The 24557-nt window shown below is 45.3% G+C and overlaps 1 protein-coding gene and 1 long non-coding RNA gene across 3 annotated transcripts in view; one reads left to right on the forward strand and one right to left on the reverse strand.

Annotated features, from left to right (window-relative positions):
• TIPE2 (TNF alpha induced protein 8 like 2) overlaps positions 1 to 7944 on the reverse strand; it is a 51547-nt gene extending 43603 nt beyond the window's left edge. The window contains exon 1 of the mRNA XM_085639028.1: positions 7653 to 7944. The gene's annotated coding sequence lies outside the window, so the exon portion shown is untranslated. The remainder of the gene's footprint in view (positions 1 to 7652) is intronic.
• The window catches only part of LOC146772695 (uncharacterized), a 298817-nt gene that overhangs the window by 26377 nt on the left and 247883 nt on the right, over positions 1 to 24557 (forward strand). The gene's annotated exons all lie outside the window — the stretch shown is intronic.

Consider the following 24557-nt stretch of genomic DNA (forward strand, 5'->3'; position numbering starts at 1 on the left):
TTCTGTGATCATGCTGTCTTCTCTGTCTATGCTGCGCGGGGTCGGAGGTGATGCTAGTGACGTCCCACCAGCAGTCTAAGCTCGGAGAGTGGCCGTCCTGCCTTCTCTGTATACCATGCCATTTGCCAGGGACTGGCTTGGCGCACCGCTGAGCTTGGTGCAAGGGTTCTTTGGTGAGTGTGGGAGGATAGCAGGATTCTTTGGGAGGGACGTACAGAACCTTGGCCAGGGGACATCGCTGATCTGAAAAGGTATACTTTGCACGAGGAACAGTTACTAGGAACTTAAGCTGACCAACAGAGCGCAGAAGGGTTGTATGAATGAGATGGGAAACTTTGAGAGAGTTCAGCGCCAGTTCTCTTGGGGAAGAAATGTGCAGGTGTACGGGGAGGAAGCGGACAGACGTTTGAGCAGGGTTTGTGCAAGTTTTAAGTGCTTGCGTAACGGGCACGTTGCATGGTCTTGTGTACGGGACAACAATGGCAAGGATAGATAGGATCTTTGGGGGCGACTGGACGGGGGCGTGATTATGGAAATATCTGGATTTGTGTTACATAGGAGGGTGCGGTAGGTTGAGGATGAACACATGGTAGTAAGACAGACGTACGATTTCAACGTGAGCCAAGTACAGATGAGAGCGATATAGGAAGAGGTTTCAAGTGATGACAGTTTAGCAGCTACTAGTGTATATTATGTTTTTTCATGATTCTTTCTGATGCTGGCCGTAGCTCATTAAGAGGGAGCGAAGATGTATCCATGCTTACGATTCTTTTCATACTCTTGTGTACCTTTTTTGTGGCATCACTCTAATCACGTGTTAATCTTCAACGGAAGTGGTAAACGATTGATTTTCTAATGACCCGTACATGCTTCATTTTCTGTGTACTTAAACTGTCAGTGTATTCTTCTCTTGAATATCGGTTGGTAATTTCTGATTTTCTGTAGCTTATGGTACACTGTAAAGCCTCTAGAATCTTTTGAAAATTTCCCGATCGTTACATCATTATCAACTGTGTCCCCGGTTTTCCTCACTGGTTCTATTCTGTGCTGGTTTGCAAACTCTTTTATCTCTTTCTGTTAGAGTGAGACATGCAAGAGTTGGCCTCATGCCTACCCCCTATCTAGGCTAACATATTTTTTTGTTTATTTTATCGTCGCTGCCATGCTAAGATGGACGCTTACAGTGTAGGCTAAAATATCAACAAATGAATTGAAAAGATGAATTCAACTTCATACTTACGTTTTATTATTGAGACTTTGGTGTTGCCAAATATATAATCATGAGATAAAAATCAGCGATCAGGTGGTATACAATACGCTGAATTTGGCTATAGTTTGCAGAGGCTTCACCGTGGAACGATCAGGACAGAGTCATGCCAGTTTGCTGCAAATCAGCCCCAGCCGGGGATTGCTTCGAGAGTGGCGCAGAGAAGTGACCTGCTCAGCATTGCTTATCGTTCCCGGGCAAGGGCTTGGATAGAGAACAGCTATTTCTCGCTAAGAAAGGTATGCTGTGCGATCCATCTTAAAAAATTGATTTATAGACTTGCAATTTTTTGCTTGGGCTAAATTTTAGCATAGCTTTAAGAAGTACCAATAGAGTGTTAGGATGCTAGAAATATTCTAACCATGTTAGAACTACTCACATATTATATTGACTGGCTGTTTCATGCATTGCTGCACTTATTTTCTCATTGTGTGGCCACCACTCATATTTTATGCACTCAACTTGAGTTTAAAAAAAAAGCATTTACCCAGTCTTGTTAGTGCTGACTTGAGCATGCTTTTATCAATGAAAGATGGTTTGGAGGTACACTGTATCCCTGAACTCCTCTAGTGGGACTAATTATGACCAGAAAACACTACCCGCACAGTTTTGCTTAGTAGGTTGCTTATGGTTCAACGTCCAACTGTATTTCTAATTCTTGTAGGTGCGTTGTACTACGTCGTTGCACCAGGGGTTTAGAAATCTGTCCATGCGACTCTGGTGAGCACACCAGATCGTGAAGGGTGTGGCCTAGTAAAATATGTTTAACACCAGTGCACATCAAGGATGCCTTATAGGTAGAGATTTATGTTGGAAAACCATTTCATGTGCCCACATCAAACTAAAGAGACTGCACCTTATGAGGCCGGTGGGCCTAGATGGGCCTGCTATGTTTACCTACTTTAGGTCTAAAGCAGTCAAGTAGCACCATGTTTTTGGACCCTGTCAGCTCGATCTGGCCTCATAATTGCATTTTGCAAGCTGGTTCTTGACAGCCTGTGAAAGTGACAGGGAGTGAAAGGTGTGTATTTATGTTGCATTGAGTACAGTGTAATTATGTGGCACAGATCGGTATTGTGTGGAGTGTATTTATGTTGCATTATGTAGAGAGTAATTATGTGGAGTGCAATTATGTAGTACTGAGTGGTATGTGGAGTGTATTTATGTTGTATTGAATACAGTGTAATTATGTGATGTGTAATTATGTGGTACTGAGTGGTATTATGTTGAATGTAGTTATGTACTCTACTCAATGCAACATAAATACACCCCTCATACCACTCAGTACCATACAATTAGAAACCACATATTTACACACTAATCAATGCAACATAAATACTCTCCACATCATAACACTCAATACCACATAATTACACAACACATATTTACAACACATATTTACACTCTACTCAATAAAACATAACTACACTCAACATAATACCACTCAGTACCACATATGCTTCTTTCAAGGGTTGTGGTCCGTTCAGATATCGTACTGCAGTTAGTTTCACGTTACTGTGATCAGTTTCAGGTATTGTAGCTGATTTGAAGAACTGTGGTCTGTTTTATGTTGTGTAGTTAGTTTGAGGCAGTCAGGTGCTAGTGTTGCATTATTATTAGCAATGCCAACTGCTCAAACTTTTATAATGCGAGACCTATTGCATTGCAAATGCTTGTTCTATTATGGACCTGCAATAACATTATGCTCAGAAAATCGACTCACAATACATGTATGTACGTAAAGATGTACTATTCCTGACTCCACAGCTACCTTGACGATAGACAAGGCGCTTAAGACAGAGGAGTGAAATTACAAGAGAGATGTGGACCGTTTTTGACAGAAACGCTGGATGTGCGTCAGGTTACGTTACTGCCATCGGAAGGGCGTGACGACACAAACCGCATGCTTCCGGTTTAAAGTCTCTGTGAGAGGCACTCAGCGAGGCACTCAGCTGAAAGCCAACGACGCATTTCGCAAGACAGGTTTCTGCTTGTGGCACGTATCCTGAGGTACCCACGTGACACTGAATTAGTCAGAAATGTTTCAATTTTAACAGTTGCCACAAACTGTAAGGAAGCAAATAATAATAATTCAAAATCTCCATGAAATTAAGAAAACTGGGCCGTTTCCTACAATGGATGAAAATGCCCCAGTAACTCGCTGAAATTGGCACAAGTGACGAAAGGGAGGCACTCCAGCTTCTCCCGGAGTGAGGCCCGTGGGGCGTCAGCTCGGCAGAGGTGCGCCTCGAAGGCTGCCCGGGAGTCTGCAGGGTCAGGCACACCGCACAACAAGACCAGGCAGCGCCGCCGAGGAGGAATCCGGGAGACATTCTCGAAAGCGCAGAGCGTGCCCCGACACGAGAGGCCCGGAGGGCCACAGCGCACCGCATTCATGGCAGAGGCACGACTCCCAGAGAGAGGGGTGCACACAACGCATCCACACACACAACTGCAGGGGCCTGCGGGCTCCAGAGACTTGCTTCACACTCGGCTCGCGACTTCCGGTTAATAAATCCTTTGTAGCACACATCACATTCACAAACCAAGGGGCCTAGGCACCGCGGCCGCACTCACGCGAGGCACGCGACTTCCGGTAAATAAAGCTGTCACTTCACTCAACACATCCTCACACACGACTGTACAGGCCTGCTGCCGCCCACAGTCACGCAGCCCCACGAGGCACGCGACTTCCGGCGAAAGGGAGCTGCTTAAACACCCAACACATCCATACACGCAAGTGCAGATGGGGGCGTGGCTATCATTAGTGCAGCAGGTGCAGTGACACCAGGGTCCAGGCCGCTAATGGGGCCGCTGGACCCCAGTTATGCCTGCCTGTCATGTCAGACACACAGGTGCAGGAGTCTGCAACACACACAACGTTTATGTCCGTACACAACTGTAGGGCATGTGTACGGTTACACACACACAATGCATAGTCCTGTCAGACACATGTGCAGGGTCATGCAGCCTTAAACCTAATCAACACAACCAACTTCACGTAAGACACATAACTGAAAGGTCCGGCAGCGGCCTCCACCTTCACACACAACCGAACCAAATTCACATCAGGTATATAAGTGAATGCTGCCTGAACTATGTTGAGAAAAAACACAACCGCATCCGTGTGAGACACTCTTACAAGAGAATACAGCCCCAAACAAAACACACAACACACACTGCTACATTCATGACAGGGACCCGTCACTTGGACCGTCTTTCACAGATACACCGCAGCCCCTTTGATCTCTTTCTCACTCGCCCTCTCTCCTAGCCCCCCCCCCCACACACCTTCGGGCACATACATGCAGGTCCATGAAATTCCCGAAACACACCACAGATAAACTTAGGAGGGGGCGTTCAGCAGCTCGCACACACACGCCAACGCGTGCACAACGTATTTAAGCGCCTGAATACGGGTACTCCTGTAACACACACTTAATTTTCATTTGTTTTTCATTTCAGTTTTTGTGTTGGAATCTTTCAAAGAATACGATTGGTTTACGTTGTCGGAGGAACGTATGTCAGCGAAAATCAAAAGCAGTTTTGGCCTTGATGGGAAAAGGAACGAAACGTTTAGTTTTATTATTTCTGTTTACAAAGTGATCAACAATATTTATGTGACATTTTATGGAGAAGAGACAGATGACCAACCCGATCGCCATGTGTACGAAAAAGGTTACAGAACTGCAAATTCAGGAGACTAAAGCCAGAAGGCGCTACATTTACAGGTAACCAATTGCAAGGAACATTAAACGCTAACTCGGAGAGTTCCCTGGAGGGTAAACGTGCATAACGAGATTATAAATCGTATGGAAAAGATGAAAACATAAGAAGGGCAACTGGAATTCTGCCGCAATGGAACTCATGCCGCCTGGTTGAGCGAATTATGAGGCAAGAAAAGGGTAAATGATGTGGCAAAATGCATCTTGCCCTGCAATGTTATTTCGTAAATTTGTAATCTTAAAACATATTATTAATGTCTAACAAAAATGTCACCGTGTTAGCACCAGCTTAACATCTGAATATGACATTAAGCAACTGAAAGGTGAGCAGTTCACTTTTCTGCCACTGTCCTGCACCCCAAGTGGCAATTTTTAAAGTAACTGTCGATCCATCCGAGATAGAAATATTTTTTGTTGTTGAAATCTGCAAATTACGCAACAGGTTGTGGGTTGCGTGCAAGTACATTAACGGAAAGCGCCACTGGCGCGGAAACACAACATATTGTTGAGGCCATGAACATAAGTGAAAATAGAACAGTAAATAATGAAACAGTGACGAGGTTGCTAGAAAGCAACATCACTTGTTAGCAGTGCTTAATTTGTGACATAAGTGCCAGGACCCAAGCTATTTCTCAGGAGGTCGCTGCTCCTTGTCCCACTTCAGGCCACTAGCAGTGCTGCCAAATACGAGCACCAACGACACCTACTATCCAGTGTAGAAAAAAACACAAGTGTGTATACCCATTCTTGCATCTGCTCATTGCTAGGCCTAGGAGAACACATTTTCTGTTTCGAGGAACACTCACAAAATGGCTGTGGATTCGCGAAACCGGGATGAAAATCCTGCCAAAGGTATACCATGAAACGAGTCACCCAAAAAGAATGAAACGCAAAAAGCATCACTAAAATTCCTCGTTTTAACGAACCGAAAGAGCCGCGCTCGCGAATCTTCGCGTAAATCTCAGCCGAGCGCGAAATTTCCCCGGCGGCGGATTTCGCGCGTTTCATGTAGTAGTGGAATGCTTTGCCCTCACAAGTCTTCACACTGGTTGACACGGTGGCAGGCTGGGGTGCACAGTGCAGAGGTAGGGTGAGCATTAGGAATATCCATGTCAACATTGCAGTGCATTGTCTTACTGCATTTCCCACTGCATATCATATCCTAAGTAAAGCGGTCTTTTAATAGCACTGAATGTTCCGCTGCTGTTAATATATCAAAGTTCCTGCACATCCAACGACAAGTTGCACAATCTGTGCACAGCGCTCTGGATTTTGAACGGCATAATGAACATTATCATATAATGTAAATTGCTCTTAGTAGGCTGTAGGTTACGCTGCACGGTACATTTCAATCGCACTGCCAGTCGCGCTGCGTATTGTCTATCACACTACACTGTAAATGGTGCTGCATATGACAGACAGGCATGACGCACGCCAAAGTGTCAAACTGTGATACCCAGTATTGCACTGCAGTTCACACTCTGCATCGCACTGCGTCTGACGCTGCATTGCATAAACTGTCGGCAGAACCGGGCTGCACAAAGGAGGTCGCAGTGAATATTGCATAAAAGATCGCACAGCCAAACGCAGTTAACTTACTTGTGCATTCACTCCTATGAGCCGCACTGCATGTCGTACTGTATAAAGTACTCACCTCACGAAGCTCTGTTTCAAACTACACTGCGCTGAAAGTCAACTTGCATAAATCAGTGTATCTATCATTTATGTCGCACTGTAGAGACAACCCTGTACCCCCCCCCCCCCCCAAGAAAATATGTATTCTACACGGTAGTGTATGCTGAATGGTTGCAGCTGCTTGCTTCACTTCGTCTTGTTGCGGGGGGAGAGGGAGGGGGAGGTGGCCCAACTATCCGCTCCGCTTTACTGCTCGTGCCCCCCTGGGTGGGCGGCAGCCATGTCTTCAATCCACATTACCTGTCATAGCTTCCTGTCGCTCTCCATTTCATCTCCGTGTACTGCACAAGCGCCTAGATAACCCCCATCCCGGCGCAATACCCACATCTGAAACATTACTTGCTGCTCTTTGTTCTGTGTATGGGGAAACGTTCCTTCTTCCACCCCAAACAGCGCCCAAAGCCATAAGTAACTACTTCTAATGTCCTCCCCTTTCGAGAATGTAGCGTCTAGGCTCCTGAGAGTTGTGCGATTAAACTATAAACCACCACGCTCGGTGTCAGCACTGCATAAGGCTCTGCCCCCTCTGTTAATTGACTAACACACAACACTTTCCTTCACCCCTACCCAAATCACTGCCCTTATGACTGTGGTGCAATAGACTAGGCGCTATACGAGCAGATAACGCATCCATCCCCCCGAGTATCGCGGCCCGCACAGTTGCACCGGAACCAGTCATAAACTCGCCTCTCCTTGCCCCTCCCTTCTACATCACCTGGGATCCCACCAGTTCCCCTAACTGTTCGTATATGAGCTTCCAGGCGCTATATGACTTCACTCACTACTAAGCGCTCTAGCGCCACCTCTAGAGCACCCACCAGGGCGAGGACGGATGATAGATCGCACTGACCCCGAGATCTCTGAATTTACTGCACACCACCTGGATACCTGGGAGCTTAGGCACTATACGGCTCGATGACTCATAGCGCTGTGTGCGAAAGTTCATTTTCTATAAAGTTTCTTACCTCAGAGGGTGTCTGTCTGTCTCTCTCAGACCCCCACACATGAACCGAAAAGCACCCGGACACCTCGACTCGAGGCGCTATATGAATTCTCACGGCTCAGACTGCGGGCGCAGGGACGTCGCTGTGGCCGGGACCGGTGCCTCCGACGGTGTAGGCGAGCAGGAGCCCAGAGCCGTGCGGCACTTCCTTGAGGAGCTGTGAGCGCATCTCCACGCCCTCCTCAGCTGACCCGAAGCGCTGCGCTCCGCGAAGCTCCCGTCTCGGCTCTCTCTTCCCTTATCTGAAAGTTTCTGAAACCACAGGGGGAGGGACGGGTGAATCACACACAAGAATGATTCGGTTCAGCCCCAAAACTTTCGCTAGGTGAGTGAATGAAAGAGTACTTTTAGCGTGCGCCTCTGCGCACTGACTCGCGTCTTGGCGGCGCGACTCACAGGTGTGTCGAAGGTCACACGACTCGGATTCTTTCAGACACAGTGTCTGGCAGCTGGATATTATCAGTGAAGCGGGGGCAATGGCACCAGGGCGAGGGGTTGTGACTGCACTGAAGTATACAAAAGGTTATGGGTGGAATGCTTGAATTAAGCTCAACCACTGGTAGTAACTCGGGACTGCATCCAAGCCCATAGTTATTTTGCACACCATGTCACCTCAGTTTGGACCCAGCCATATGCAAATCAGTCAGGAGAGCCAACATTAATTACCAGTGCCTGGGATGAATTCAACTATTCCGTTCATCACTTTTTTGTTTACTTAATTGGCAGCTGCGGCATGTGCAGGTAAGAGTGGTGGGGCCGAGTATGTGGTGGTGGGGGGTGGGGTATTCCGACAGAGGACAAGGGAAAATGAATGAATTATTGAATTTTCCCTCGTCTTTGTCTGTCGAAATCCCCCACCCAGCCCCACCTCTCTTACATACACGGGCTGCCGCTGTTTGTTGCTAAACCCGAGGTGGGGCCAGTTTACCCAGACCTGGGTCCCGTGCACACCGTGCAACTGGAACCAAGCTGTACCCAGCTGATGAGCCCTGAAAAGAGGTAACCGGGTTTTAGGTTGTTTGCGGTATGGTTCAGGGAGCACCTGGCCTGTTCCCATTGGAGCAGGGCCAGGACTGATTTGCATACCGCTGGGTCCAAACTGAGGTGGGATGTTGTGCAAAATAACGATGGATGGGGATGCACCTTGTTTAATTATCAGTGGATGAGATTAATTCAAGCATTCCATCACTTTTGTTTATACTTGGGTGCCCACCAAGTGCAGGTGTTTTTACTAATGAATGGGTGGGTGTTGAACGGAGTGCTGAAACCTTTCAGACAATTAACCCCAGTAACAGTCTGGGTTAAATCCATCATCTTCGCTACCCCAGTTCAGACCCAGCCATATGCAAATCAGTCTTGACCCTGTTTCTTATGGGAACAGTCCAGCCCAAACTGCCAAGCCAGGTCTTCCCTGGACCGGAAACAAGTATCCTGGGACCGGTTTCGGGGTAACACCCCTCATCAGTCAGGCTAGCTTGAATCCAGTGACTAAGTGAGCAAGGGACCCACGTCTGGGCATACCCTGCCAACTTAGGACAAACAAAGAAAACACAAGGAGATGATGGACGGAGCGCTGAAACTTTTCAGACACAACACCAGTCACAGAGCTGGGTTGAATCCATCATCGTTCTTTAGCTCACTTCGCTACCCCAGTTCAGACCCAGCTATATGCACATCAGTCTTGACCCTGTTCCTTATGGAAAGAGTCCAGCCCGAACTGCCAAGCCAGGTCTTCCCAGGACCGGAAACAAACCTCTTCGGACCTGTTTCGGGGCAACACCCCTCATCAGCCAGGCTAGCTTGAATCCAGTGGAAAAGTGAGCAAGAGACCCACGTTTGGGCATACATACTCTGCCAACTTAGGGCGTAGAGGCCCATTTATGTTGCTTACATTAGAGCCCATGCTACCCTTTCTGTGACACTGGCTGGCAGGGAGCAGATAACATAGGCCATGTGTGGCAAATTGACTCATGTTGAAGAGATGAGTGTGCAGTTATGTTATTTGGTTCCTGGTATAGCACACTACTCGGCCCAGGAGGGACATCACAGCGCTGTGGCAGGCAGGTGGATGAAACAAACAGAAACAATATTAAAACAACCAGGTTTTGAGGTGTCTCTTGAAACCGGTCAGACTGGTGCATGCACTGTTCCTGTGGTATGGGCTGAGGTAAAAGAAGGCTCGGCCACCAGTTTTGAGCAGGGCTGAGCGGATGCATCTTGGACAAAGAAGAATTTGATTTGTAGATCTTAGATTTCTGTTTGGGTGGTACATAGTGAGTTTATCCTGTAAATATTTTGCACCTGAGCCTGACAAAGATTTGTAGGTCAGGCAGAGCAGTTTGAACAGAGCTCTCTTTCGGATGGGCAGCAAATGTAGGGCTCTAAGCGTAGGGGCTGACGGTTTCCGTGGTGGCAAGTTGTTGATCATGCAGGCTTCAGTGTTTTAGACAACTTGCATTTTGGATAGAAGGGATTCGTTTGAGGCGAGGGTTAGGGCATTGCCATGATCTAGGCGGCTGATATTAATTCCTGGGTGAGTGTTTTCCGTGAGCTCAAAGGAAGCCACCGGAAGATTTTCTTGAGGAGGTGCATTGTACCATAGCAGACACCGCATATGGAGGTGATCTAGTCTTTCCTAGATACTGTATCGTCTAAGATTAGACCCAGATTCCTGGCAGTTCTAACGGGCACCGGGGTGGGGCCAGGTTCCGCCAGCTACGAGTCATCCGCCCAATAGAGCTGAGCTTTGCCAATCAAAAGGATCTCTGTTTTGCCCCCATTCAGTTGGAACCAGTTGTGCGACATCCAGTTGGCAATTTTCTTATGCAGGCAACAAATCGCTGTTCGATGTTCTCAATGTCCTCCCCAAACAAGAGGACCAGCTGAGTGTCGTCTGCATAGGAAAGGGTTTCGAACCTGCAGGAGTTAACTAGTTGAGCTAGGGGTGCTACGTAGATGTGGAAAAGTGTGGGGCTCAAGGAAGAGCCATGTGGGACCCTTTGTCCGAGGGGATGGTGTTGGAGTGGTAGGTGCCTATAGAAACTCTTTGGGTCCTATTCTTGAGGAAGTCCTTGAGCTAGTCGAGGGCAGTACCCTGAATGCCACACTAATCGAGATGCTGAATCAGAATGGGGTGCGAGATGGTATCAAACACCGCGACAGGTCTAGCAGGACCAGCATGGCAGAGATTCCAGCATCCAGGGATAACTTAATTGTATCTACTGCTGCAAGTAGGGCATTTCCGGTGCTGTGGGAAGGTCTAAAGCCCGATTGGGAAGCATCTAACATACCATTGTTCTCCAGATAGGAGGAGAGCTGGTAGTTGTCGTTTGGGCTCCAGAATTTTGACCAACTGCGGGAGGTGAGATATGGGGCGATAGTTCGCTGGGTCCTTAGGGTCTGCGTCATGCTCTTTCAGGATGGGTGTAACGTGCTGTTTTCCAAAGCCGTGGAACGGGGGCTTGAGTCAAGGACAGATTACACAGTGATATGATGGCAGGTGCAGTGAGGGTGGTTTTAAAATACCCCTCCATACTAAATAGTTGTGCATACCCCAGTAATCGATGTTCAACTTCTTAGAGATACAAGTGGCTTTCACACACAAGAGAACCAGCAAATGCTGATCTATGTGCACTTTAGACGGCAAACGCTGGGGTTTGGCCGCTGTTCATTGCGAACAAGGCACTTGGAGCCCTCAAAATTGGGGTGTATATGTACGCCTATGATTAGAAACCTGATTTTTGACTCGGGACTCATTTCTTTACCCGGTGTTCATCGGCAGGAAAGCCTCCAGGCATAACATGTTGTTCTTTTGCGATGGCTGGCGAAGTAGGGAACTCGAGTCCAACTGTCAAGCTATAAAGATGCACTTAGTTGTGTAGACGAGGGTAAATCAAAAAGCCTTCTTTTAAAAGAGCTAAAAAAAAATAGGGCTGTCATGAAAAATATCTGTACTAGGAGGGACTTTGGCGGATTGTCTAGACTATGACCATCTCTGGGAACACCATGCATCTAAACCGTATCTTTCAATAGTAGGTGCTTATTTAGTTATTTACGGTACTACGGCCGGGCCTGGTAAATCTAAGAGCAATGCATCATGCATCTAAACCATGTCTTTCTATATTAAGAGTTTAATTGGGCAATTCATGGTAAACTTTGTAAATAGCATCCACTCAGAAGTTGATTGGGTTTTTAACTTCAAAAGCCAACCGAGGACTAAAAAAGACTGATTGACTAGGTGCTAGTTGCAAACACTCTTAAAACAATTCCTTGTTTGAAAAAAAAGTATCTTGCAGCAGGTGATTTATAAAATTTCACATCACTGTTTTCCTGTTTATCTGAAATAACGTGTATTTTAGGCCTAGTATGGCCTTTCCTTAAAGCCTGACCCATAATGTCATGTTGGAAAATGTCCCAAAGTTATTTGTACAGTTATAGGCGTTTGGAAGCAACACCTGTATGCAGTCGGAGTTCAACTTCTAGAGAGTCAAATGGCATTGACATACTCAAGATTAAGCAATAATAGATCTTTGATCCACTCAAGAGGGCAAATTCTGACGTTTCGCCTTTAAAGCTAGGAATCAGCGTAGGCCTTCCTCTGGACCCTGAAAAGAACTATGCCAGGCTCGAAACACTTGTTGGCAGGTAAAGGCAGTGAATGATTGATGTGAGATTTTTGTGAATGAACTACTACAATATTTCAAATGAGGAAAGAGGAAGTTTTAAGACTCTTTGAAACAGACACATTGTCCTGCATTCTCCCCTAGTCGGCGTGAGCGCTTGCAGCTGAAAAAAAACATTTAACTTGTGAGTTTTTTGTAAAGCAGTTGCCCTTTACTGCTGCTTCTCATGACCACAACTGTATACGGTCCTGGGTTCAGAGCATTGGTGGAGCAAATTCTGCATTAGTATGTTTCAAAGACTTTTTGTCTGAAAAACATATTCTGTGAATATATAAACAAGCATTGGCACAGCCAATAGGTCTTGCTTGTGCAAGAGTTATTGGCTTTGCCTGTGAGTTTTAGCCATTTTGTACACCAGCGTGGCTGCTATTCAGCATGGCTAAAAGTTAGTGCTCAGAAGACAGTGGTGGGAAGTGGAGTGTCATAGAGTGGAGTAGAGTGGCGAAGAGTGTCAGGAAGTTGAGCAGAGGGGCGAAGAGTGGAGTAGAGTGGCGAAGAGTGTCAGGAAATGGAGCGGAGGGGCGTAGAGTAGAGTGGCCTAGAATGAAGTGGCATAGAGTAGAGTGAAGTGGCTTAGAGTGGAGTATGCATGGCATGTTAGTGCACTGCCGTTACAGACAACAGATTTTCAATTGAAATGATCATTACATTTGCACATACAGTTTTTCTGATATAAGTAGTATAACGTGTGCACAAATGATAATGTGTGGAAATGGCATCACCCAGTGTACTGATTTATTTTGATCGTATTAAAATACTTGTTTCCACCACACTTCAGAATTACAAAAAAAAGCTTCATTTGTGCTTACGTAATTCTGATATATTCTGAAATATTCCCACAATTCATTTACATACATTTAAATTTTGTCTTGTACTAGAAATAAAAAGGGTTATTTCCCAGTGCCCAGCAAGATTGTCAGATAAGTCCTCAACTTTTGTTTCTCTGACTTAAAAATGAAACACCAAGTTCCATCAGAAGACAGAGCCTGACATTTGACCTCCGTCTTTGAATGCACAGCAAATGTGACAAGATAAGAAAAAGATTTAAAGGCCTGTTTACAGAAAGTGAGCACTAGTGGGAGAATACAGCAAACAGGCGAAGCTCTCTGGGAGGGATGAAGGCATGCTGGACAGGCTAAAACAAACAAAGCCAGAAAATAGCCAGAAAATGCAAGTTACCAACCACAAAGCCAATGGTAAGCAATGGGCTGAATCCATTTCCAGAGAAGCTTTCAGAATGCCCAGAAGAAGTATTTTCGCAATTCGACAGCTGTGCTGTCTGGTAGGCTTCGACCTAAAAAGGGAAAGGTGCGGCAACCAGCGATAACGAGTCAATGACCTGTATCCATAAGTACATTAGTACATGAGGCAGAGGGTCTCAGAGACACAGCTGTCCTTTGTTCTCTTCGCAGCCGTCTATTCAGCTGCTCTACTAATCAAAGCTTTCTCTAGATGAAGGTGGAAGGATTACTGTCAATTTAATATAATATGTTTGTGGCGGCCTGAAAAGCTCTTAATAGCTTCCAAGCTTAGCTTTACATCTGAAGTAAGATATATGCCTTGTAGTACTCCAAAGAATTTATTAATTAATTATACCATTGATTAGATCTCCAATTAGTTTTACAAACGATCCACTTTCAACACGTGTTTCACAAAAAAAAACTTGCTTCATCGGGTCTGTCAGTGTATGCAACAAAATAAAAAAACACAGACGCCCCTGGTGAAACTTCACTTTTGATTGAGTTATTAGAACATATCAAACCTTTTTATTTAAAGATGTGATATAACTGGTTTAAAGCAAGAATAAATTGCGTATTGAGGAACGTTGGTGTATCCTTAATTCATCCTAGAAAATGTATTGAATTCATCCAAATGGAGCAGCATTCTCGCGTGCGACTTACACCTTGAACGAGAAAAGGACAAAGGAGTAGTCTGTAGAAGTCAAAGTCTAGGCTACTGCGGCTCTACAGTTTCTTTAGATCAGGGTTCTCCAATGTCAGTTCTGGGGGGCCGGATTCATGCCGGATTTATAGCAGGTCCACATTTAAATACATGTAGTTATTTTAAACCCCTAGATTGTAGCTATTGATTTAAATAACATATCTTCTTTAATAGAACCTTTTCGAATGAAACAAAGCCACCTATTTCCTCCATTATTCATAGCATGCCACACCATCTGTGATTTACCTGAATTATTGTTTTCTTTTAAGAAACTATATAGGCATCCTTCCAAGACATGTCAACAATTTCTAAATAGTTTTCTATTTTGGCTATTCATTATTCAAAGTTAGAACTAGAGATGTGTAACCACCTATTTCACGACTGCATACTTTTACCCAACTTTGCGTACAAGACACACAACTTGTGACTTTTACCTCTCCTAGGATTCAGATAATCTGTTTTTAAGTGTTGGAAAATTGCAAAGGATTGTTCAATGGAATTCTGTCCAAGCCCAGAAAATATTTACGGGTTGTGGTCTGAGTGCATTTTTACAATCCCAGTCGGGAGTGATATAGTTTTTAGTCATTCGGATCCTAAATGTTTATTGACGGGGACTGCTCAAAGGCTTGGGATCCGGGTTGTGGACACACAGTTCAAAGTTTGTTATAAGGAGGAGCCTGGCATCCACTGAAGTGAAACGTTGGACCAAGATAAAAATACCAAGATTCTCAAAATTCAGTGGAGCTTTACCAAATATTATACAAGCCTTTGAGTGAAAATGTTAGTAAATGTACACTTTGGTGTCGGTGCACCCTCAACCACCGTAGAGAGAGCGAACACGATTTATGAAGACATTTGTGTGTCTTAGTTTAACTTTGGTGCACAGAAGAAATCACCGCGTAGCCTCAGGATAGGTGAACTGTTCAATTCTCAAGGTGGATTTACAAACAAAGAAAAGTCTTCTAGGAAATTTGCAAGTTTGGAGGCCTTTTGAAGTTCCTGATAAGGGCAACCATTCTCAGGTATTATAAATTTCACCTCGGCGGATGTGCATTCCCCGATCACTGCACAATCATTGGCATTTTGCTGTTTCCATGTGTGCTGCACAATGCAGCACACATGGAAACAGTAAAAACGAGGAGAAATAAAGCATTTCTCCTGGTCTCGCCTGTTTAAGACCAGGTTTCCCCTTTCATGCTAAAGTGTAGTGTGAAAGGGTGTCTTATTTACAAGGCAGCGTTAAGCCACGTTAAGTGGCTTAACACTGCCTTGTAAATAAGGCGAAGCCCCTATCGCCACCACAATATCTGAAAAAGTGACGTTGTGGTGGCGATAGAGGCTTGTACAAATGCCCCTTACTTTTCTAAACTTTTAACTGCTCCTTGGATACTTTCATAAGCTACACAACACTGTCTGTAACAGTGTCACTAAATTCCACAACTGCCTTTCAAGTGCCACTACTCGGTAACAGTGCTGCTAAACTCCACCACCTCCGTCACAGTGTCAGTGAAATCAACTGTGTTCAGTTTCAGTGTCACTAACTTCCATTGCCACGAGTAACAGTGTCACTAAACACCATCACCCTTGGAAACAGCACTATACTGTCTGAGACAATTTCACTAAATTTCACCAACCGCTTACAAATGCCACTACACACTCCAGCATAACTTGGACAAAGTCACTAAATTCCATATACTCCACCGCCTTGATAAATCATGTCACTGAACCTACACATCCTGAAACACAGTGTCACTAAATGCCACTGCTCTCCGTAACAGTGTCACTAAATTCTATCTCTCTTGGTAACCGTGCCAATAAAGACAGCTGCTCTCAGTAACGGCGTCACTAAATTCTACCTCTCTCGGTAACCTTGTCAATAAAGACCGCTGCTTTCCGTAACAGCGTCACTAAATTCTACTTCTCTTGGTAACAGTGTTACTAAAGACCACTGCTCTCAATAACAGTTTCACTAAATTCTACCTCTCTCAGTAATAGTGTAAATAAAGACCACCGCTCTCATTAACAGCGTCACTAAATTCTACATCTCTCAGTAATAGTGTCAAGAAAGATCGCTGCTTTCAGTAACTGCGTGACGAATATTCGAAATCTCTTGGTAACAGTATTACTAAAGAAGTCTCTTGGTAACAGTGTCACTAAATTCTACATCTCTAGGTAACACTGTCAATAAAGACCGCTGCTCTCAGTAACAGCATCACTAAATGTAAATGTTGTAAATGTTGTAGACTTGTAAAGCGCACAGCTGCCCCAGCAACGGGGCGTCCCAGCACTGTAGACCGCTGGGGAACCCGTCCTGGCTATCCCTGTGAGATGGTCCCTTTCTGGGTATCTCCAAGGTGAAACCAGGCATCCCCGGCGTCTGTGGGGGGCCGTTGTAGAGATGAGGCAAGTTTAATGCCCAGAGTTGCCGAGTGTGTTCCTGGTTAGAGTAGGTACCGAGGCGAGAATTATCGAGTCTGTTTTGACCCTGGTCCACGACCCTGCCGCGTCGGGAATTGAACCCTGGTCCCTGGCCGATTCTCTGCTTACGGGTCTGCCGCCTCTAACCAGTGAGTCACACCCCTCCACATTTCATTCAAATTTGAATTCTCTTTGTAACCGTGTTACTAAAGACCACTGCTCTCAGTAACAGTGTCAATAAATTATGCCACTCTCAGTAATAGTGTCAATAAAGATCACTGCTTTTAATAACTGCCTCACTAAATTCGAATTCTCTTGGTAACAGTGTTACTAAAGAATTCTCTTGATAACAGTGTCACTAAATTCTACCTCTCTCGGTAACCGTGTCAATAAAGACTGCTGCTCTCAGTAACAGCATCATTAAATTTGAATTCTCTTTGTAACAGTGTTACTAAAGACCACTGCTCTCAGTAACAGTGTCACTAAATTCTACCTCTCTCGGTAACAGTGTCAATAAAGACCACCGTTCTCTGTAACAGCGTCACTAAATTCTACCTCTCTCGGTAACAGTGTTACTAAATTCTACTTCTCTTTATTATAGGGTCACTAAAGTCCACTGCTTTCAGTAACGGTGTCACTAAACTCCACCGCTGTCAACAACGTAGCTAAACTCTACAGCTCCCGGTAACAGTGTCATTGAACTCAACCGCTCTCAGTTATAGTGTCGCCCGAATTTACCACTTTCCATAACGGTGTCCCTAAACTTTAGAACTCTCAGTAACAGCAACACTAAAGCCCATCGCTCTCAGTAAGTGCCACTATAGTATACCCTACCACTCTCAAGGTCATTAAACTTTAACGTATCAGTAACAGTGAACTTAACTCCACAGCTCTCAGTAAAAGTGTAACTAAACTTTACTGTATTCAGTAACTATATCGCTACCCACCACACTCAACAGCAGCATCTCTAACCTCTACCATATTTAGTAACAGTATCACTAATCTCCACAGCTCTCTGTAACAGTTGCACTAAACTCTTCCGCTCTCAGTACCAGTGTTGCTAAACTCCAATGCTCTTGGTATGAGCGACACCAACTTCTGCCACATTCAGTAAGTGTTTTACTAAACGCCACTTCCCTGAATACCAGTGTCACTAAACTCCACCATCTTCAGAACCACGGTCACTAGTTTTCACCATCTACAAACATATCATCAATAACAGCCTTCGGACACAATATCAATAAAGTCTCCAGCACCCTTATGGAAAGTGTACATAAATTCTAACATCCTGAGGGAGGGTGTTCCTAACTTTACTATGCTCGGACAATGTCACAAAAGTGCATTGGCTTCCGAGAGCATGCCAATACTTTGCCACCTTCATACATTTTCAAAAAGTCATCCACTCTCATAGACAGTGTAACTAAACTCCATCATAGAGTCTATTACTTTTGGAAAAATGGCAGTGGTCAATAGGCAGCCCCCTTGGAGGGACCTGGAATTTAGTGTGGGTTTTACAGGTCCTTGGGGACTTTTCCACTCCAAATAACCCAACTGGATGACCATAGTACTTCACTAGTACCAGCGACTCACCAGGGGTTAGCTGGACAAGTAGTCAAGGCTTACTCCAGGAGGTGGTAGAGGGTTTGGGACTCAGACACTGAATGACACAGGAAGCTGAAGACTTGAGTCTTTCAGTATGACCCCCCTCCGCATGGGGCCACCCTCCATCACCTGCAGAGTGCCAGGATACCCTCATGGGTGGTATACAAGCAATATAACATAACCTAACAAGTGATTAACTCTAATAATCTGAATGTCAAGTTACAGTTGTTCCTTCAAAAGGAAATAGGGCCTTTATTTACATAGGGAAAAGTAGGGCCAATACAAGTAAGGCCAGTAGTGTAGAACATGGAGTTGCGCCACTTCCTGGGGTAAACAAGATAACACCCCAAACACCGTTCTAGCTTATGTTGCAGGCGCTAAAACCCAAAATAACGCAGAGGCCTTTTGCGATTGTTAGCCTACGTGGAAAGGTTTGGGTGGACGATGCTATTTTCAGAAACCTTTGGACTCAAGCCTTTGACTTACAGAGGCAACTACAAGTCCTGAGCTAGAGAGCAAAAGTGTCCGGCAGTATGCCACAATATATCCAGGTAACTGTGATATGTTTGCCATTTACCCTGCTCTTTCAGTGGCCCTAGTTTCATCACAGGCTGCAGAAAATCTTCAGAAATGTCCGAATCGTCAAATATTATTGTTAACCAAGGGCACCCAATACTAAATACCAACCAGAAATTCCACACATGATGAAAGGGATGTATTTAGAAACTCAATGGACAGTTTTAAAGATTCTTGATGTCCTTATAGATGGTCCACTGAGCTTCCAGTGCGTGGTGTCTGGGTTTCGGTGCTTAGTTTAGAGAAGACTAGTTGCTGTCCTAAATTGTTTTGGGAGAAGATTTACAGGTAGAAGGACTGTTGGTGTTGAAGTTGAGATACCACCCAACATATTTCCTCCGTAGTATCTATCTATCCGTGACATTATCGTGAAAACTTGCAATTCTGGTTGTGATCGTCAACAGATGTGGACCAACTGGCCCTCCTACACCGACAAGATTAACTAGTTCACTTTTTGGAGCTAGGGACCTGAGCTGGAGTGATACGTTCCAACCCGTTACAATGCTCTACACTGCCACGCAGTCTAACCCGCACCTTGAACTACAGGACAACCTGGATTCCATCGAGCTAGTCTGGTTGAGCGATGCCTATCGCGAATGCCTTGATAAACCCTTCTTAGCAGATGACATTATTCGGGTGATCAGAGGTCTGCCTGGCGACAAAGTTCCTGGAGTTGACGGGCTGACTCCCTCCTTCTATAAAACATACACTGAAGAGCTGGTCCCTCACCTATTAGCAGTCTCCCAGGAATCACTTGAAGGTGCCTGCCTCCCTCCGACAATGCGCGAGGCTGTGATAATCACAATTTTAAAACCGGATAAACCAGCCAATATGTGTGACGCTTATCGTCCTTTATCTCTGATAAACATTGACACAAAAATACTTGCTAAACTGCTTGATGACAGACTGCAGCCGCTTCTCCCGATTGTGGCCAGACTGGACCAATCGGGGTTTATACCGGGGCCTCCTACCTCACATAATTTGCGCACTTTTTTTCTCAGTCGTCAACCAAATTGACCCAAACCGTCCTGCCTTGGCGGCCTTTCTGGACGCAACCAAAGCGTTCGATTCCCTGGAATGGGTGTTGGTCTTCACTATATTACCTAGAATTGGCATAAGTGCTAATTTTTTTTTAACATATCCAACTGCTTTATTTGCGCCCTACAGCCAGGCTCAAGGTAACGATCTAATAACCAACCCGTTCCCTGTGTCCCGTGGCACCAGACAGGGGTGTCCTCTTTCTCCCCTGCTATTTGCAATAGCAATGGAACCTTTAGCGGCTCGGCTGAGACAACATCACACGGCTAGGGTACTGGGGTTCTCGGACAGTGGCCTGATAATATCAATGTATGCCGATGACATCACACTCTACATACGTGACCCAGAATCTAACCTTAACCTGGCACAGCGTGAAATTCTACTGTTTGGTGGCATGTCTGGCATACAGGTAAACTGGGCCAAATCAACGCTCCTTGCCCGAACGCCGGCCCCTATAACGCTTGCACTGGACTTCCCCTTGACCTGGGCAGACGGTGCAGTAAAGTATCTGGGAATATGGCTCAGCAGTGACCTACAAGAAATATGGCGCCTGAACTATGGCAGGCTGATCACTTGGCTCGAGAACAAAATAGCCATCTGGGCTAGGATGCCACTGTCATTGGCTGGCAGAATTGCTTTTGCAAAAATTATGATTTTGCCCATACTCCTGTATTTGTTCGTTAATATACCCCTCACACTTACACAAGCCTTTTTCCAACAAATGCGCCCTCTCCTCATAACTCACACCTGGGCAGAGAAACAACCTTGCATTTCCTGGGAAGTGCTGACGCTACCGCTCGAACAGGGGGGACTTGGAGCACCGGATATTGAGTTCTATGCGCTAAGCGCACAGGCACAGTAACTACATTTCTGGTCGCACCCCACTCCATTCCAGCCTCATATTGCGATCGAAAAAGACGTCGCCTCCCCTGTCCCACTACCAGCAGCACTTTATTTTGCATACAAAAGACCGAGGGAAGAAATCAACACAGTGGAGACGCTGCTTTGGGCGTGGGAGGGTCTTCGATGCCGCGCAAAGCTTCGATTCCTATATGCTCGATCGACACAACTCGCATATCACCCCAGCATTCTTGCTATGCAAGACACTTGCTCTATTCAACGCGCACGCCAGATGGGATTAGTCATATTTAATGACTTTTACCCAGACAACAAATTCCTGGATAATCCATACAGTCCAGAGAGCTCTCAGACCCCAATTCTGGAACTGTTTTTATATTACCAACTTAGAGCCCACTGCAGCCGACTTCACTCCACCTTTCCCTCTGCGCCGGCGCAACTAGATGCATTAGAAAACATCCTAACTCAGCCGTCACCCAAGAAACTCATTACTCGTATATACAATACGACACAGTGCACCTCGCCGGTCACGACACCCTTGGCACTGGAACAGTGGAGCAGGGATCTAACCCCGCCCCCTACTGAGAAACAATGGGCTTATTGCTGCACCCAGCTCAGGCTTCTCTCACCCAACTACTAGCTCAAGCTCATTCACTTCAAATACCTACATAGGCTATATTGCACACGCATACAACTGCACAAAATGGGGCTGAGACCTGACGACACATGTTGGAGATGTGCTACAGTGCAGGCCTCCTTCCTCCATTTAGCATGGACATGCTGGCCTATCTCACAACTCTGGCACAGGGTATTTGATATTATTCAAGATGTGACAGGCTTCCAACTTAACTGCACTCCCCTCACAGCTTTACTGGGTTACGTGGCGGAGGCACCCCCAGGCATGGGGTCGCCTGACAGCCATGATGCTCCTCCTGGCCAAGTGGTGAATTGCGATACACTGGGGATCACATGGCGCATCCAATGAAAACCAGTGGATACAGGATATCTCTTACTGTCAGGAGATGCTGGCGGCATACTGCGAGTTAATGCCCACGGTGTCGAGGCCCAAGGATATCTGGGCTCCGATTGTCACATTGGCAGCGACATGTAGCATGCCACCGCCCCCCACAACTCACGAGCCCGGCCTCACAAACCTCAGCAACACCACACCACTTTCGCCCAGGTCCTAGCCTGACTTCACTGGCTCATTGGGTTACTCGTAGAGCCCCCCTGCCGCACTCCTACACAAGTGTGGACTGTAGCTTCACGTGCTGCAAATATTAAGAGGTGGGTGAAATTAACCTCCTGTAATCGCACAAAATTACCTCTCACAGACTAATAATAGGATGAGGCCTTACTATATAGTTTAATGTGCCTTGCTACTCAACTTGCATACCTGTAGTAAATCTGCACTGCTGCCTACACTTGTCAGAACACCTAATTACCTAACATTGCTTATGATTTCCGTGATGCTGAGATGTACCTCCTATGTCTTGTACGGTGTTTATTTGATGCAAAATGTATAAATAAAGTTTAAAAATAATGAAATTAAAAACACAACTTCAAGCCACTACTCATTGGAACCATAACGACTACAATGACGTTTGTAAAGTTACTGAAATTAGAGTAACCGGTAAGTGCAAGTTGACGGGATTGGGTAATGACCGCTTTAATTTCTGATGGTACGTTTGGCTTATGGTTGACGGGCGCCCATGTTACAAATCACCTTTGGGGCAGCCTCGCTCTCTGGGAGGCCTGAAACACAGGCAGACTAGGTACCCAATGCATTGTACCAAACTACCAGATCATTAAAAGGGACATCGAGTGCATAGGAATAAACTGTCCTCTTCGCCGAATGCCGCATCACTGACCACCACCACCCTATAGGCATTCTAGAACGTTGCTGAGTTTAATGACGTCTGCGTGGGTTTCAAGTGGTATTCGGACACCCTACACAGGGTGAAGCCTTCAAGGGACCCAGAAGACACACAGCTCTGAGCACTGCTCTCTGTATCAAAGACAAATGTCTTCACAAGAGCCCATCAACTGAGGAACAGGAAGTCGACAAAAAACCAGGAAGTCAACAGGAAACCACCATCTTCCACTTCCTGTTCTTCAGGGCACGAGGCACACGTGTGCTAATCTGGGTGCCTGTTCTAAAAGGGGTGGATGAGCAGTAGGGTCGATTGATGCCACACCTGCACTTCCGACAACGAGCTCTATTTTAACACTCGGCCTTTCAGCTGCCCCGAGAGCCCTTTGAAAGGCAACAATCGCCTTGGGCCATCGTTGTATCAAAAATGACTTTTTTGCCCCTTCAAAATAGGAAAACAATACATGGAATTTGTTTTTCAGGAACATTGTGGCTCACTTCTAGTTACAGAGTATATTAAGAGAACAGTTTCTTTACAGACTAAGCTATGAAAAGCACTGTACATTCGTGTTACAGGTTGAACCACAAGTTTTGTTTCTTGGCAAACTGTTTCACGAGTATTGCCTCTGTACAGACCAGGAGCAAGCTGTACACGTCACACAGTGAGGGTCACGTCTTTACTGGGGAGTAGTAAACTACAGTACTGTTTATTTACAGACTAAGGCGTGTGTTCAGTCTTTTTTTACAGGCCAAGCTAAGAGTAAAGCACGTCACACGCCAAACCGTGAGTGTCACTTCCTTACAAAGCGAGCATCGGCCATGTTTCTTTATGGACTAAACTAAGGTTGTGTTGCTGTACACGTCACCCAATTATTATTGCTTTTTTACATACTGTGCTACAGTAGTCGAAGTGGGCGGGATCTGAGGGGCACGACGTGCCTATACTTTTTTTAATTGAATCAAAACTGTTCTAAGAGGAAACTGTATACCTATGTGGAATGATTATGACTACTGCCTGTTGTTATGTAAAAATGTACCGATTGTAATTTGTTGTAAAATAAAAACACATTTTTTAAAAAACCACAAAAAAAACAGTTCTTCTTTTTGAGAAAAGACAACTGTCCCGGGACAGTGATTTCCGAGAGTTGAAATCTGTCTGCTGAAGTGTAAGGCAGGGATTCCCCTGTGCTATGACACCGAGGGAGGGGCAGACAGCTAAACAAGCCTTCTTGCCAGGGTGCCTGCTTACCTGAAAGGCATGCAAATGTACGCAAGTGGTTAATCTGCAAATGTAAAGGGTGCTTGGAAGCCGGTATTGGCTTTAATTGAGGGAATCCCTTGAAGCTTCCTGATGACTGAGCGTTATTCTTTTTGAGATGTATTGCATGGGAAGTAACAGCAGAGCTGTGAAGTGTGTGCTTTTATAAGACCGTTATAAAACAAAATTGCAGTCTGGGTATTACTAAAATCTATAGTTTGGAAGCACTTTTTTTTTATCTTCAAATCTTTTTGCCCATTTTGTATCAGCCGATCGTATACTGTGTGTAATGCAAGTTTAAAATAATGACTTAAATTGTTATAGGCTGGGACTTCGTAGCACTAAACATACACAATTCACTATTCTACCCTGCACCAACTATGATTTCCCACTGAATAATTTGCATTTATTTTTCATTTAAGCTCTGTGTTATTTTATATGTAGTTACCTGAAGGTGAAAGACTGAAAAAGGTTAGAGAATATAGTGCTTTTTCTAGCGACGCCTTTGACACCGACCCCACCCTCACTCACCCCATCCCCACTGCTCACAGCATCACATTTCCCATACTTTTTAAAATGCACTCCGACTGCTGCTGTGTCATGGGTCTGGAAATGAGACAT

This window comes from Triturus cristatus, chromosome 12 (assembly GCF_964204655.1).
Source record: "Triturus cristatus chromosome 12, aTriCri1.1, whole genome shotgun sequence".
Classification (NCBI taxonomy): domain Eukaryota; kingdom Metazoa; phylum Chordata; class Amphibia; order Caudata; family Salamandridae; genus Triturus; species Triturus cristatus.